Below are 17,768 nucleotides of genomic sequence, written 5' to 3' on the forward strand. Positions count from 1 at the left end.
TGGCCCAGGACGAGAGTGCAAGGAGGGGCTCTCCTGGGAAGGCAGCGGGAGGGGACCGGTGAGCTGTCCTCGACAGTGACAGTGCCGCTGCAGTCCTGGGTGTCCAGGAAGGGGCAGTCTGTGGTCGTCTCTTCCAGCAGGGCCTCTGCGCACCGGGGTGGACCCTGGCTGGGTGCAGGGGGCCCTGAGTGTCAGGACCACCCACTGCCTCACTGCAGATGCCTCTCTGCGGCCTGAACCTCGGAGTGATTCCTTTTCCTCGTTTTAGCAGAGGCTTGGTGTGCCCGCTTTCGAGCAGGTTCAGGGGTTGGGGAGGAGGCGGGCTGTCCTGAAGAATATGTGTCTGAACAACTACCTGTATCCAGCAGGACCAGCGGGAGCGCCGGCAGGGGTTTGTCTGGTGACTGGGCAGGACGGTGTCCTGGACACACGCTCACTCCCTTCGGAGGTGACAAAGGAGGGGACCATTTACGCTTGGCCCCAGCAGGCAGCTGTATTGATTCAGATGTCCCGGGAACAAGAACTGGAGGGGACGCAGGCCACGGCCATCCCTGCAGAGCCGGCCGCATCTCACTCCCCTCCACGCCCGCCTGAGCTCACGCAGAGAGAATGCGCGCATATTCTGCTTGTAATTAAAAAGTGATTTAATCATCCACTGAAAACAAGGTTCCAGAATTAATAGTGAAGCGAATTCCAGCGGTGCCACATAGCCAGAGTCTCTTCTCCCCACTGTGAGAAGGTTGGGGGTGGGGAGGGGGGAGGCTCCAGGAGGAAGTGTGAGGTTCCTTCCTTGGCAGCTGCCACCGCAGCCCCTGAGCTTGGGGAAGATGCAGCCCAGGACACCCCCAGGCCCAGAGCGCCCCTGAGGGTGGGCGAGACCAGGAGGAGCTGAGTTACAACCAGGCTGCAGGACTCGGAGCCCGCTCTGCCACCCAGCAGCGGTGTGGCTGTGGGCCAGTTACCCAACCCCTCTGAGCCTCACTTACTCACATTGAAAGCAAGGATGATAACGGTCTCTCCCTCATAAGGCTGTTGGGAGGATTCCACAACCTCCTTGAGGCCTGGACTCTAATGTCCCCTCTGAGTGAGGCCGTTCCTGGCCACCCCACCGAAACAATCCCAACCAGCCCCTTGCCGCATGCTGTCCCTGTCCCCCTCATCCTCTTCATGGCACTTGCCATCACGAACGCACCATGCATTTTACTCTCTCTTGCTCTTTGGCTTCCACCACGAAAAATTAAGTCCTTGAATAAAGAGGTTTTTTTTTTTGCTTTGCTTTGCTCATTGCATAATAGTTCCTGGCACATAGTAGGTGCTCAGTGAAGACTTGTTTGGGTGAAGTACTAAGTGAATGAATGAATGGCTAGGTGAATCAATGAATGAATGAATGAGTGGGATGTAGAGCTCTCAGGGTGACTGCACATAGTAGGCTCCGCAGGCGTGTTAGCCAGCGCTGCCCATCAGCATCCTGCTGCCCGTCTCCATTCTTTTCCTTCCATTCATTTATTTGACAATTACCTGTTGGCCTACTTAGTGCCAGGTGCCATTTCTAAGCACTGTGTGAACACAGCAGTGGGGGGAAAAAAAAGCCTTAAATTCCTGCCATCTTGGAGTTTACAATTCAGTGATGGCAGACAGACATTGAGCAAGTAAATGATTAACTATAAAATATGTTAGATTGGGATAAATCTTAGGAAGAAAAAAATCTGTTGGGGGAGGGGCACGGGGAGTAATGGGGAGTAACGAGGATGCTATGTCAGCAAAGGGATTTGGAGGAGCCAGGTGGATGTGGGAGTGAACAGGGGGCTCCAGGCCCAAGACACAGCGTGAGCTAAGACCCAGGTGGCACCCACCACCTGGAGAGTCGGAGGAGCTGCAAGAGCCGGTGTGGCAGAAATTACAAAAGTTGCAATTCCTGCACACTCGAGTGGAGAACTGAGAAGTGGCCTCGTCTCTTCTCTCAATATGTCCCATTGTCGACGCCAGCTGCTCTCCATCCTCCCTTGGCAGGGCTGTTTCTCTGGATAAATACCTAGGGCTGCTCGTTGTGGGAGGGGAGGGGGCTGCAGCCCTGCTCTGGCCTCCGCCTCCCTCAGGAAAGTGGTTAATTGTTGCATCTCAGGGTCACAGGCAAGTCAGGGGCGCTCGAGAAGGAAACTGAATGCTCCATCTGCCAGCCACATGAGATCAAATCCCCAAGGAGAGACCTGCATCCCAGCCTGCCCGTCAGATGAGAAACGCTTGTTCGCATTTCCTTTATTGTTTGGAAATGACATTCATAAAATAAAATAACATAGCTACACATATCATCACACGAAGGCCAGATAGAAAGGTGAAATCACGGTGATTCTAAAGAAAGGTTATTTAATATCTGACGAAGTGTTTCCTGTCCTTGAATCTTCGAGTATGACTGCCTGGAATGAAGCCAGTGGGTGTCCACAGGTCAGTGCAGGAGGACGGTGACCACAATGGTGACACATACAGAGGAATTGAACTTCTCTTTCATGAGTATCTCATTTAACTGACCGAGGGCGGATGCAGATGCTGCTGTCATCCCCACGCCCACCGGGTCTCCCAGCAGGAGGGAAAGGCCGGGACACCCAGCTACCTCCAGGCACCTGGCGCATACTGGGCACCTCCGCGCGCTGACTCCCTAAACCCGGCACAGTTGATGTTTCCATCATCCCCATTGCACAGAGCAGCACACTGAGGCTCAGAGGGGAAGATGACCTTCCCTGGGTCACACAGCCAGTGAGTGACAGAGGGCAGTCATGCAATCACTTGTGTCAGTGCTAAATACCTAGCTCTGCCCACATCTCCACCCGGCATTTCCTCCAGACGCAAGTGGGAAGAAGATTCTCCAAGGCCGAGCTTGCTCCCAAGTGGGCTGTTGGCTCAGAGAAGGTTGAGGGCAGTGTTTTGGGGTCCCCTCCACCCCACGAGTTCCACTGGACTAACTCCGGACAAGGAGCCGGGGCTCCTGCAGGGGACATGTGCTCGCTGCTCAGACGGGGGAGGAGCTGATGAGAATTAAGGGCCCCATTTAGGGCTGCGCCCACACTTCAGCCCTGATCCTCAAGTCGCTGATGGTGGAATTTCAGCACCTTGAGGGATACTGGTGGGAAAGAACCAGGGACCCCATTTCTCACCGTTCTCCGGTCCTCACCTCCACGGCTCACCTCTAGGCCCCTCACTGTCGCAATGCATGCTGCACCTTCCTGCAACATGACAGGCGTTTCTCCGAATCTCTTTTCTTGGTCTTCGGGTTGCAAATGGGAGAACCCAAATCGAACTGGACTAAAACAAAACCAAGAACAAGAAATAAAAAATGCCTGGCTCGCTTTTACACACTGACCGATTGGCTTCAGGCATGTCTGCATCTAGGGGCTCCTACGATGTCAGTAAGATGCCACCTCTCCATCTCTCAGGCCCTTTCCTCTCTATTGTCCGCCTTCTCAGACTGGCTTTTCCAGATGGGGACAAGATGGTGACTAGCAACTCCAGGCCTCCATTCACCAACTCCGCAGCCCCAGTAGAAACCAGATACTTCCTTCTGGAGTCCCCCAAAGCCCCAGGGATGATGCTCATTAGCCAGGCCTAGGTCACATGACAACCCCATGCAGAGGTGGTTAAGCCACATGGACTGAGAGTGGGAGGAGTGTCCACTGCCAACCCCAGGGCCCGGTGTCGGGGCGCAGGCTGGGGTGTCTGCGCCGGTAGACAGCAGCATTGAGTCCTAGGGAACAGTCCCGCCAGGGCGGTTGGGCTGCGTTCCTGCCTGTACAGCTTTGGAACCCCTCTGGTCCTTCCAGAGGCCCCAGCGTCCTGATTACCCCATGGTCCACTCCTTTCTCTGCTCGTACCAGCCAGAGCTGGGTCCCTGGTTTGCTGTGCAAAGCTCTGACACTCTGATGCTAAAGCCTCATTTTACAGATGGAGAGACTGAGTCCAGAGGGGAAGATGACTCTCCAGGGACGCACTGGACAAGTGGTGGAGCAGGGTGTGAACTGGGATGCAGGTAGAGCGGCTCTTGGCCACATTCCCAGCTCTGACTTCCCCGGTCTCGCAATGCCCCATTCGCTCAGGTGTTCAGGCCGGTTCTGTATAAGGACTGAGGTGTCGATCACCTGTTTGAGCCAAACCTGAGCGCCATCCTTGGTGCTTATGGCACCTGCGGTCCCCCAGTGTGGCTCTTCAACTTCAGCCCCAACACAGGTCCACCTCCACATAGCTGCCCTGTTTTTCTCCAGAGCCACCATCACCCGTCCCTGGATCACTGCAGACGCCTCCCCACTGGCCTCCTGTCTCCGCCACGGGGCCTCTAGAGTCCACTGTCCCCGCAGCAGTAAGATGACAGTTTAAATGTATAAGTCGGATCTTGTCGACCCTCTGCTCGCAGCCGGGCCCCCCAGCTCCCCACCTCACTCAGAGCAGATGCCGAAGCCCTGGCCGTGGCCGCGGCCTGTGCCGCCCGTTTCCCCTTTGTCCTCGTGTCCACCCCGCCCATGCCCGGCTCTGTGACCCACACGGCAGGTTGAGGTGGTGTGTGACCCACACGGCGGGTTGAGGTGGTGTGTGACCCACACGGCGGGTTGAGGTGGTCCACACCACAGTGCTCTCTTGCCTCTGGCTTTGAGTCTGGCCGCCCAGGGGGAGCCCCAGCAGGAGGTCGGCGTCATGCTGGGGTGCTGGTTCACGTGGCTCCCTCCTCGGGGGCTGGCTGTGCCCGGGCCTCCTTTCTTTTTATTCATTTATTTATTTTTAACTTTTAAGTTATAGTCGACCTACAGCATTATATGAGTTTCGGGTCGGCCTCCTTCCTATTTCTCCTCCACAGGAAGATCTCTCTGCCCCGGGGCCTTTGCACTTGCCGCTCCCCCGTCTGGGAGGGAGCGCTTCCTCGCCCAGCTCTTCCCACACTGGCTCCGTCCACCTTTCAGTCAGTAGTGGGGCCGCGGGCGGAGCTGGGGACGACTGCGGGGAGAAGGGCAGGTTTGGGCCAGAGACACAGGAGCTTCCCTTCGGCCACGCGGACCTGCGGGCAGCGTGGACCTCACGGGAGATGTGGAGTCGGCATCTGGCGCTCAGTGCTTGGAGCCGTGACAAGGGGTCTGAGCTGGAGGCAGACCTTAGGGCAGGTGTGCATCCTTCGGTGTTGCCACCTCTGGGATGTGCTCCACAGCCCTCCTGTCTGTGGGGGCGCTGCTCCCCTATTAATCATTAAAACATGGCCAGGTTAGTCTCCCTCGTTACCCTAATGGCATAAAGTCAACTTTATTGGTTATTAGTGGACACTACTTGGTTTCATCTGTCTCTTGCCTGCCATTTTAACCACTGAATCTTAAGAGTCTTATGCCACCCCAGGCGCGAAGTAAGTATTTGGTAAATATTGCCTGAATGAGTAGAAGAATTGATGACTATATAGTGTGCAGACACCCACACATTTATGCCCACACCCACATCTACGTGCACACACACACAGACGCGCACACACACACACAGTCACCTGACGGTGGGAACCCTTCGTTTAGTCACATGACACAGTTCCCTGGGAGGAGCTTTGAATGGAGCCCCCATGGAGCCGGTGCCCACCCGCAGTGCCCGCTGACACCGGGGCTAGAGCGAGGTGTTTATGTGGACTCTCCCTCCTCTTCGCACAGAGGACTGTCAACCCTTTGTGGATTTCTGCTTCGTCCTGCTCATTTCTCTTCTCCAAGAGCGTCTGGGGAAGATTTATGGGAGAAAGAGCAGAATGACGCCCGAGTCTCTTAGAGACTGGGGACATCAACCCCAACATCTTCCGAGGGATGGCAACCGTCACCTGGATAAAATCACCTGGTTTCCTCGAGGCGTCCGCCCCCAGCTCCTCTGTCCCCTGAGGCCCCGTCTGCCTGCCCTTCACGGCCCAGCCCAGTGCCACCTCTTCCCCAAAGTCTGCTCTTCCATCCCTGGGTCACAAGACGGGTCTCCTCTGAGCCCCGGGGCAGCCCCGCCTGCCCGCTCACTGGGGTATTCCCATGGGAATGTCCTCCCTCCTCCCCAGGCCCTGCCCTGGGACATCACCCCTCCTGGACAGTCCCCACTGGTCACATCTTCTAGGGACCCTAGGTTCTCCCTGGGGCTGTTTCCAAACCACGGGCTCATCATGGAACACGTCGCAGACAGGGCCACATTATGTCACAATACACCATGAAGTAAAGCTACAGCTTGAAACCTCTGTAAATATTTTAAAATAATGAAATTACACTTCAAGTCTTATAAAACATTCATTGTATGAAAGGCCCCTATACGGTAAAACTATACACATACACATTAAAAAAATAACTGTCTAGAATCATAAATATGACAAAATTAATATATTGGCTGGAACAGACATTAAACCTTTTATTCACACAGATAAATGCTTGTTTTTCTAGAGTTTAGGAGGCTCTTTTGAAATAATTTATTGGGCCCAAGACTGTGACAAAAGCCAACCCGAAGCCCGGGCTTCGGGGTAAATCAGGGCGTACCTGGATCCAGTCTAGGCTTGATCTTCAGGGCCATGCGACCTTGGGAGAAACGTCAGACCCTCCCTCTTCAAGATCCTCATATGTGAAATGGAAATAATAACAGGACCCTCCCTCCTGAGTTGTCCTGAGGATTCAACAAAATCACACCTGGGAACAGGTGCGAGCTCATTACAGCAGAAGGCTTCTCACTAACTTGAATGCACAGAGCCCCCTCCAGGGACTGCCCCAGACACCCCAGGCACTGCTGAACTCCCAGGGGAGATGCCTTGGTAGATCGCTATAAACAGCCAAAACAATAAAAAAAAATACACACATATAAAGTGCATATCGATGATACAACAGCCGCTAATGTAATAAAAGTTACATAACTCAGATTAAAAAATACAACTCTCTCTGGCCCATAAATGTGACCTACTACTTGCTCATGAGCTAGAGCAGACTACACATTTCTTTAATGCTCATCTGTTGGGCCTCTAAGACTTTAGAACAAGGTCCTCGTAGACCTGTCAGTTGCTCCCAGTTTGATCTGCTTTTCTGGACTTTGGAATTCACGCCCCCCCCACACACACACGCTCCCTGAGGAGGTGCTTTCCATCTGCTCAAGACTCAAGAGCATTCATCCCTTCGTCGGATATTTATGGAGCACCCACTTTGTGCCAAGCGAGGTTCTCAGCTCTAGGGCTGAGAAGATATACATATACATACACACATACACACATACACACATATACGTGTACATGTATATATATTATATATATACACATATATATATACACACACACGCACACATATAGATAGATGGATAGAAAAATAGACAGAGAGACAGAGAGACAGAGAGACAGACAGATAGATAGATAGATAGATAGATAGATAGATAGATAGATAGATAGATAGATAAAAATCATGGCTTTCTGGGAACTCATAGTCTAATCAGGGGAAGGAAGAAAGGATAAAGGCTGGGGAGGGAAGGAGAAGAAAGGAAAACAATCTTCAGAGCGTCGAAGGTCTGCTCTGTGCTGGGCTAAACGCACGGTCTCCTCGGAAGTTCCCAGAGATCTGTGAGGTGCAGGTGCTGCTGTTTACATTTTACAGAGGTGGAAACCGAGGCCCAGGGAGGTTAAAGACTTGTAGCTCGGAAGTGATGGAGGCATGACTTGAACCCGGGTTCATCTGGACTCAAAACCTCTCACAGGTCTGGGATGAACTGATGAATTCCAGAGTGAATGGATGAGTGAATGCACGACCAAGCACGCAGACAGACACACCACTGTACGGTCCCTGCAATGGGAATCCCAAGAGGGCTTTTCAAAACCCAAGGAGAGTCTAGGCTTCTCTCTACTTCCCTTTACTGCCTTTTAACTCCCAAGAATTATTCAGGATCAAGATCAAGGCACCTCCTCTGTCCTCTTCTGCCAACCTGCTTCCTAAGGCGTGTTGCCTAGACTACCATGTAGCCCCCTAACCACTCCGCCTGAGTCTGCCCTCACGCCCTACAGTCCAATGTCTGCTTGCAACCAGAGGAATCCTGCAAAGACTGGAGTCAAGCCATGCCTTCCCTGCCCAGAGCCCTCTACGGCTCCCACCTCACTCAGAACAGAAGCCAACGTCCCTACGAGGGTCCGCAGGCCCCACCTGGCCTGCGTCGCCTCTGCCTCTCAGGCCTCAGCTTCTAGCCATCTCCCCTCCCTCCCCTGCTCCAGGCTCACAGCCGCTAACACAGACACACTTCCCCTCTGAAACGTTTGTCCTTGCTTTTCCTTCTGCCAAGGAAGTTCTGCCCCAGCGTCCTCCAGCTCCCTCCATCACCTCCCTCGGGCCTCTGGTTAAATGTCTCCTCCTCCGTGAAGCCCACCCTGACCACCTATTTTCTTGCCGCAGCCTCACCCCCTTTCTGTCTTGTATTTTTCTCCATAGCACTTGTAACCATCCTATATACTATATATGTAGGTAGATAGATATATATATACATATCTCCATTGCTGTTTGTCTCTCCCTCAAATCGAATGTCAGCCCAAGAGGGCAGGGATTTTTTTCCCCAGTCCCTACTTGGAATCCTTTTCATATCAATTAAAACAAAAAGCAAACATCGAAATCAAAAGACTCCTCAGCACATTCTGGATGCCAGGCGTGGTGACGACCTCTGCTCTGCCTGTCAGCCAGGCCCAGATCGGGGGGCCAGAGCACTCTTTGCTTTGTCTGGTTTCTGTGAGCATTGGCTCTTGGCACGACTCACACGTACATATTCTATGAGAACCTCGTTTGAGTAAACCGAGTCCCCAGTTAGGAACCGGAATTTCCTGAAAACGACAGATCTCTCCTTCATCTCACGTGGTCCCCACAGTGCCAAGGACGGTGCTGGGAAGGTAGGGAGCTTTTGTCCGCTCACTTCTGTATCCTCAGCACCTAGAACCCAGTGATTGGTATAAAGTGGGTGCTCTCTAAATGTTTACCTTTGAATCCTTGTGAGAGGGATAAACAGTCGCTGAGGAGAGTGACTTCAGCTTGGGTGGGAGGAGTCACACTCAAACTGAAATGTGAAGGATGAGAAAGAACCACCAGTCGAAGATGTGGGGCAACAGCAAATGCAAAGGGCCTGGGGCAGCAACGAAGCTGGAGACTTGGAGGAACAGCAGGGAGGTGAGCGTGGCTGCAGTGGAAAGAGTTGGAGCAGAGAAGGCGGACAGGTCAGCAGGGGCCTGACCATGCAGAGCCTGGAGCCAGGATGGAGAGTTTGAATTGTATCCTAACAGCAGTGAGGAGCCACTAAAGAGCAGAAGATGACATGATTTGATTAATATTTTTAATAGCTTGTTCTGACTTCAGGGCCTGGGCATGGACTGAGGGAGGCCAGAGTGGATGCCGGACACCAGGGAGGAGGCTGCTGTGATTATCTGGGAGGGCCGTGATGGATGATGGGGCTCAGCAAGAGAGGCCCGTGCGGGGGTTCAGACGCTCTTTGGAGATAGGCTTGGCATTCCAGTGCGGTGATGTGGAGTTGCATTAAGGTTTGGGAACAAAGCCCCTGCTAACAGTGAGGTGTGGCTATGTCTGGAAATTCTCTTGTTTCCTGGATACATTCACGTGGGAATCTCATGGGAAGGAGAGGTGACTGGATAAGTGCTCTGTCCAAAATGCCATCATAATACAACCCTAATGGCCCTCAAGCCCCACACAGTCCCAGATGCTCCCAGGGGGGTCTCTGCCCCAGGCTTTCCCACTGGGCTTCCTTTCCCAGAGGACAGCCTCTGCTGGAGTCAGCACACAGCTGTAAAACTCATGTTTGCTTTGCTAATTGATATAAATGACTTGCCTTTCACAGCCCAGCATCCGTGCTCAACACATCCACGTTAATTGGGTTGGAGGAGGAAAATTAAGTGCTTCAATTTGCCATTTTTCAGCATGAAAAATGGGAAAGGAGAAAATCACCCGGCTGAAAGAGAGGAACGGTGAGAACGGGAACCCCTGGGGTGGGCAGGGGGCAGAGGCTGCCTGGGCAAGGCTCTGGACTCCTGCGGGGAGCAAGGGAGAGGCGGGTAGTGATGAGGTCAGAGCTGCCAGCGCCTCCAGCGTCCTTCATATGCATGGAGTGTTTAAAAACAACGAAGTGCTTTTCAAAGGCAGTTCTCATCCAATGCTGGCGGCTGCCCGGTAGGGGACCCCTGCCTGACCCCTGGGTCAGAAGAGAACCTAAAGTTGCAGGAATGGGAAACCCGACTCTGAGAGATGTAAGCAAAAAGAGAATGTGTAGGCTTGTGCACCAAGGCTGAAGCGGGCCTCAGGGAGGGCTGGATCCGGGGACTCGAGTCAGTGTCTTCCAGGCTTGCAGCGCTGCTCTGTTCCTGGGGCCAGAGGCCACCTGCCTGCGCAGCAACCTTGAGGGAAGACCTTCTCTTCCTGTCATACCTGTGGATTCTCGGGATTCACCTGATTGGACCAACTGGGTCACATGTTCATCCCTGACCCAAACACTGGGGACAAGGCGGTGGGGCTTATGGCCAGGGCTACCTGCCAAGGCGCCTCGACATCAGTTAGAAAAGGTGCTTCTTCCTCTTAGGAGAAGCAGCCCCGCGCCACGACACACGCTTGCTAGGTAGGAATTTCAGCCCCTTGTGTAGGCACAACCTGCTGTGTATACCCAGGGATCCGGATATGCAGCTTGCCTGGCCTGGATCCCGGGTCTCACATGGAGCTGGGTGTGGAGTCCACCCCACTCATAGTAAGTGAACCAAGAGTGGAGGACAAAGGTCCCCCAGCAGATGATCAGGACGTTATGCCCAGAAGGGAGAATTCATTCATTGTCTTAACTTATTTTTATAAAATGCCCACTGTGTGCCAGGCACTGTGCTAGGCACTGGAGACACAACAGTGAAGAAAGTGGCAAAATTCCTCCTGAAGCTTATATCCTAGCAAGGGAGAGGGACAATAAATGAATTAATTGACTAATCACAGAATGTCAGATGACGATAGTGCTATGGAGAGAGATAAAGCAGAACAGGAGGACTGGATGTGCGATGTCATTTACTCAAACAACAAGGTGACATCTGAGTAAAAATGGAGAGAGGTGAATCATGTGGCTGTCTCAAGGGAGAGAATTCCCCCAAATGAAAACAAACAAACAAACAAACATGCAAAGGCCCTGGGGCCAAAGATGCGTTGGCCTCCTGCAAATAAAGAATTTGGTTTTTACTCTTACCTCGAAAAGCCCCTGGAGGGTTCTGAGCAGAGAAGGGACACGATCTGACCTGGGTTCTAACAGGGTCACTCCGATTGCTGTCTGTCGTGAGGAGGTGCTGAGGCCGGGAGGCCAGAGTTGGCGGCTGCAATAGTCCAGGGGAAAGGAGATGGTGCTTTGGACTTGGGTGGTGGCAAAGGTGGTGATGAGAAGCGGCTGGATCCTGGATATAATCTGGAAGCAGAGTTTGAAGATTTATGTCCTGAGTGAGCACGAGAGCAAGTGCCCTGTGTGGGTGGCGAACTAAGTAGTTGCGGAGTCAAAAGCAGGCGCCCCTTTTGTTTAAATGTCATGCAAGTGCTGCACACCCGTCTCCTCCCTCCTGCTTCTCAGGTCCCACCCTCTTGGGAGGGCTGAGTCCACAGCGGGAAATCTAAGGTGGACAGGGATGGACATATAGAGACAGAGATCGTGGATGTCCGTGTGGTCCCTCATTGCAGGGCGGGACAGTGAGTCTGAGAGGTGGGAGGTGCCTCAGCCAAGGTCACGAGCTCCAACTGGCCAGAGAAGAGTTTTCAGCCCAGGGCAGCACCTGTAATGGTCACAGAAGGCATGGGGCCACAGGTGGAGGCCTCTCTCTGGAACCGCACTCCTGTGTGTGTCCAGAGGGAAAGCTCTAATGTGTACCCCGAAAAGCAAACTGTGAAATATGAGCAACCCCAGAAAGCCTTCTCTCCACCCTGCATTTCCCCAGGGGCTGCCGACACCCCATCAGTGCTCCTTCCCCCCCGCTTGGAAAACACAAATGAGCAGCAGCTAATGCAGACCCATCCACCAGACTGCTTTCCTCCTCCTGAGAGGACCCGCAGGGACACAGCAGGGGAGGAGGAGAGCTTCGGGGCCCGGAGGAGCGTGGGGAGGAGGGAGGAAGGAGGAGGGGCTGGAGGGAGGCTGACAGCAGGACACTGGCCTCTCTCAGAGCTCTGCGGGGGCCCCATGATCCTCCCATCACACTTGGGTGCAAATCCACACCTCGTCCCCAAATGTGCTTGTGTGCCTGCCCGAACACACGCCCACAGGGACACGTGTGCGCACATACCCACATGCATGCGAAAAGCCCTCCTATAGCACATGGGTATGCGGGGATGGAACATAGATCTCGCCTGATCACCGTGTGTGCACAGGGATTACATGAGGCGCCTAACGTTGAGATGCTTTATCGGTTGGCTACATCCCATTCCCTGTGGCATTTACTTTTCCAGACCTGCACGACCTCCAAGGCTGGTGAAATGCCACCAGTTAGATGTTCACCAAGGCCTGCCTGACCCCAGCCTTCCTGGGGAGAGACGTTTAATTCTCCTTCAGTCTTTGATGCTTGGGTCTACTCCCCGCCCCCACGCCTACCAAGCGAGGCCTGGAGTCTCCCGCACGCTCCCTCCCTGCCTCTGGCTCCTCCCCAACCACCTTCTCAGCCAAGAACGATGAACCCAACAGCTCCAAAGAGGTTGGCCTGAGGCACACGGGACTGGAGTCTTCCCGTCTCACATTAATTTTAATGATAATGATGATAATAAAATAGCTGCCATTTATCAAGCAATTACCACACAGTGGGCGCGTTCCAACTACCTTAATACACAGGGTCTCACTCAAGTCCCCACCCAAGGCTCCAGTCAGTGGTGATCGCGGTTATTGTTACTGCCTGCTGTTTATAGATGAGGAAACCGAGGCACCGGTTGGTCAGCGAGTGACCCAGGTTGTGGCGATGGAGGCAGGATTTGAACTCGGGCACGTTGATTCCAGGGTAAAACGATCTTCGAATTCTTGAGCGAGGATACGTGCTCAAGAACAGCCGAGAAAACCGAGAGGGAAGAGGGACAGGGATCCCTGTGGGCGGGGTCCTCGCCCCTCCAGGTTCCAGAACTGCTGCAAGCAAGTCCATCGGTCCTGGCTGTGGAATAACCGAACTGAACCGGCCAGGACAGAACAGCGGCCCCAGAATAAAACCCCACGAGAGATGAGACGCTTATTCTTGCCGGGCACTGGGGTGTACGGGTGACCAGACAGAATTCTTTCCCATGAGGGGTGCTGGGGGCTGAGAACACATCCCAGACAGAGCAGAATGGTTTTCATCCTGGATTAGTTCCCCCAGTTCTAGGACTTGCAGAAGGCTGTGCTACTTCTCTGTGTCTGTTATTCCCTTTTTAAAGATGAAAATGCCAATAAATAGCATCTGCCTCATACAGCTATACTATAGAAGATTAAATAATATATCGATTGCGCCGGGTACATACCAGTAAGAAAGACTCAAGAAAAGAATCACCATTATTATGATTGCTATTGTCGCTATTATTGTAAATGAACGAGGAAGATCTAACTACTCAGGGAACGATTGGAGCATTTACTTCTTGCCCTGTGCTCTTTACAAAATGTGTGGGGTTGGGGGGGCCACATCTCACGGCATCGTAGAGATTTTCCCAGCCTGCCTTGCAGGCGTCAACCCATTTTGCAGACAGGAGAATGGAAGTCAGGAGGCTGGGGCATGGGCGTCTAGAGGCAGAGGCAGGGATGAAGGAGGTGAGGGATGACTCCGGTGCAGTGCACCAGCAGCCTGGAGGAGACAGGAAAGGAAATAAAAGGCAACCTCAGTGCGCTGCCTCCCGCAGGGCCTCCAGCCTGGCTGATTCTCGGCACATGGGCTCCCTGGTGGAACTTGAAATTGCACTTGTCTCCCTGGTGTTTTCTTGAGAAGCAATGGGTATTGTCTTGGGGACAGGGCCAGTCCTTCAAGCAGCTTAAATCACCATTGCTCACCTGGCTGGACCCAGGGCAGTAATAATACATTGGGTTAGGCACCCACAGGTCCCCCACGGCACTTACCACAAGTCACCTGTGCTGAGTCATAGCCTTCTCAGAAAGACGAAACAATGACAAGACTTTCAGCGAGTGGCTCCTTATCCCCTGCTGGCCACCAGTTCTGCATCTTGAGGTCAGCTCGGGCCTCCCTGAAAAGTCTTGTCTCACTCTGTCCCCACTGTGTCCCGCTGCCAGACCCTTAGCCCAGGCTCGATCCTCACGCCCATCAGCCTGGCTCCCTGGTACCCTGCCCTGACAGGGGGTTTTGTCATGCTCTTATTTGAGAAGTGGCTGATAGATATAAAAGCACAAAGAACAAGAACAAATGCACACATATCAACAAACCCAGAGGGGACAATTATTAACATTTTATCCTATTTGTGCCTTTAGTTCTTTTTTAAATAAAGGCAGTAAAAATTAAAGATACAATTAAAGTTTCTTTTATCTCCTATAGATTCCCATTCCCTTACTTTATAGACCATAATTGTGAATTTATAGTGTGCCTTTCTAATAAAGTTATTTTAAAAAATATTTTCAGTAGACTTTACTTTTTAGAGTGGTTTTAAACTCACAGCAAAATTCAGGGGAAAGAAAGAGATTTTCTATAGACACCCCGCCCCCACGCATATGCACCGCTTCCCGCATTGTCGACTTCCCCCACCAGAGTGGGACATTTGTTACAACAGATGAACCTACGTGGACACATCATTGTCACCCATAGTCTACATCAAGGTTCATTCTTGGTGTTGCACATTCTATGGGTTCGGACAGTGTATAACGGCGCACATCCACCATTATAGTGTCATACAGAGTAGTTTTGCTACTTTAAAAATTCTTGTGCTCTGCCTATTTATCCCTCCCTCCTCCTTAGACAGGTGATTTTAATTAAATACTGTCAATAATGTTTTCCACTGGGCACCATCTTAGCTCTCAACTTGTCCTTCGCATCTCGGCGAAGGCCCTTCTCTCCCGGCATCTTGGACACTTGCCATCTACTGTAACGGAGACACCAGCAGGTTCAGGGTAGAAAGTATTGGGGCTCATTTTGGGACACACTATGTCTAGGATGCCTGTAGACTTCCAAGTGGGTTGTCCAGTAGCAGCTGGAGACCCACATCTGGAGATTCAGAGAGAGAATCAATAGTTTTGCGGGGTACAGAACCAACACTTCCTTAAGGCCCTGTTTCCCAGGCAGTCACATGGTGGGAGAGGCAAGGGCTTGTTACTCTTTAATCCTCACTCTTTCCAGAAGCCTCCCTGAAGCCCAGCGAGAGTGCTTCCCTCCCCTCCCCAGCCCGCCACTGATATTTACTCTTCTGCTGTCTGTCATGCTAACTGCACAGCTTGTTTGTGAGATATGCTAATAAATCCACCATGTTATCACATTAGCAGTTTTCCAGCTGAGAATCTCCCCTCTTCCTCTGGGGGCGGCAGGCACCCAAACGTAGCCCCCATAATCAGGCTGTTAGCACAGCTAATTATATTCTTCTAACAAGATGGTGAGAAGCTTCCTAAGGCTTCCCCAGACTCAAAATTGTTGACATGGATACTAGAAGGGTCACTCTGACAGGCTGGTCTAGATGCCGCAAGAGACTTTTAGGACTAGCCAGGTTCCCCATTCCCCTCATTCAACAGAAGGGGAGGCTGAGGTCCAGAGAGGGGCTGACTGTTCCCATTTTGCAGATGAGCAGAAGTAAAGTGATGATGCACCCAAGTCAGCTCAGGACTGGGGACCAGGGTCCAGGCCTCCTGTCTTCCACACCAGGACTCCATCCCAGGACCCAGCTCATCTCTTTCCTGCCAGGTAGAAAGACCTTTCTCCTCAACGTGGAGGGTCAAACAGGGACAGGACGCTGTGTGACCACTGGTGCTTAGACAAGGAGGGACTTGCTTCTTACCTCTGTCCATAGAATCCTGCCCACCCTCCCACACTTACCAAGTCCTCCTCTAGGAAAAGCCCACCGGCTTCCAGGGCTTTCCAAGGATGCCATGGTCTGTACCTCTCAGGTTAACTCTTACCTTCCTACTGCCCGGTCTCCTTGACCAACACTCTCTCCATGCGATTCAGTGGAGCTGGTCACACACTCCTGGTGCCTGAGGTTGCCCGGCATTCAGACCTGGCCATTCTGTGTGTTCCACGTCCAGCCATGGTGATGGATCAGACACAGGCATATACCCAAGCTGGTCCAATGCAAACGGACATGAAAGGGAAGGAGAGGCACTTTTTTCTCTGGGGTTCTCTGGCTCTGTGACAGCGATGCACGCCCATGGGAAGCCTGCTTGGGAAGCCAGCCCAGATAAGAGTACAACTGGCCATGACACGTTGGGTTAAAGGTGACAGAGAAATCCACTCAAACTAGCTTAACAGAAAAAAGAGAATTTATATTAGCTCAATAAATCTCAGCTAAATCCTGGTACTCAGAGAATTTTGTCAGAACTCTCTCCTCAACTCTCAGCTCGCCTTGCCTGTGTCAGCTTCACTTTCAAGCCATCTCAGCCACCCCAGCCCAATGAGGGCATCTTTCTCAACGCTGATGCCAAAGCCCTGGGACTGATTCCATCCGGACCAACCTGGGTCACATGTACAACCCTAAACCAATCACTGTAGTCAGGGGAATGGGATGCTCTGATTGGTCAGATCTTGATCATGTGACAACCAGGGCCCCCAGTGACTTTACCCTACCTCCTGCCCCCATGATTCACTGAGAACAAGTAGGTTGCTTAGCAACCAGCTCCTGTTTTTTTTTTTTACCTCCACCCAAGATTGGGAAAGCCACACCAAGGTCCTGAATGTTGAATTATAGGGATCCTCAGTACTTGGATTTCAGCTGACAGAGGCTTCTTGGAAGAGAGGACAGCAAGATGACCTGACAGTAACACTTACTCACTAAGAGACCTTGAACAAATGACTCCATGTCTGTCCCTTTTATGTAAAATGGAGATGCCTCAGAGGGTTGTATAAAGATCAAATAAGGTAATTTGCCATGGGGACTTGAAAGAATGACTTCCCCATGGTTGGGCTCAGTAAAGAGAGCCAACGATTAACTGGGATGAGGAGAAGATGCCTTTACAACGTCTGGTCAGATGCCCTTTCCCCTGTTCTCCCTTCCATCTCCCCTCCCTTCTCACCCTCTCTATCTCCCAGGTCAAAGGAGGGGGCAGATTTCCAATGTGGACATCTCCTCCTCACTAAAAGCTCCTGAATGCCTCCCTCATGGCCTTCACGGTCAAGTCCAGGCTCCTCATGCTGGTCCACAAGGTCCTGCAGGATCCAGCCCCTGCCCACCTCACTTCAGCCACAGGAGGCCTTTTTCACTTCCAAATACACCAAGCCTATCCAGCCGCTGGGCCCTTGCCCCTCCCTGTTCCCTCTGCCTGGAATGGTCTCCCCCAGATATCACTGTAAGTGACATCCTAAGTTCATAGAGATCTCTTCTCAAATGTCACCTTCCCCGAGCATCTGATCTAACACAAACCACCTCCCCTGATTTCCTTTTGGTCCTCATCAGCCTGTTACACATTTCTTTGTGTCACCTCTCATTATCTGAAATGGTCTTGGTCTCGTATTGTGTTTTTCTTGCCTGTAAGGGGTGTCTCGGGGTTAAAGGGCATCATCCAAGGTAAATCAGGATAAAAAAAAAAGCCAAGTCTTAGAGCCTGGACTGGGGTCCTTCTTCCTATATAACTAAAGGATGCTTTAGAAAGGAAAGCTGTGCTGGACCCTACTGAGCCAG

General features: G+C 52.2%; 1 long non-coding RNA gene across 1 annotated transcript; it reads right to left on the minus strand.

Moving 5' to 3' along the window:
* Positions 1-2,249: 2,249 nt before the first annotated feature.
* Positions 2,250-16,632, minus strand: LOC120603768 (uncharacterized). Its single transcript, XR_005653115.1, has 4 exons — positions 14,059-16,632; positions 11,550-11,773; positions 11,203-11,415; positions 2,250-3,297 (listed from the first exon to the last, which is right to left on the minus strand). It is a non-coding gene; the product is annotated as an uncharacterized LOC120603768 (long non-coding RNA).
* Between the last annotated feature and the right edge of the window lie 1,136 nt (positions 16,633-17,768).

The sequence above is a fragment of the Pteropus medius genome, unplaced genomic scaffold (genome assembly GCF_902729225.1).
Source record: "Pteropus medius unplaced genomic scaffold, Ma_sr-lr_union100, whole genome shotgun sequence".
Lineage (NCBI taxonomy): Eukaryota > Metazoa > Chordata > Mammalia > Chiroptera > Pteropodidae > Pteropus > Pteropus medius.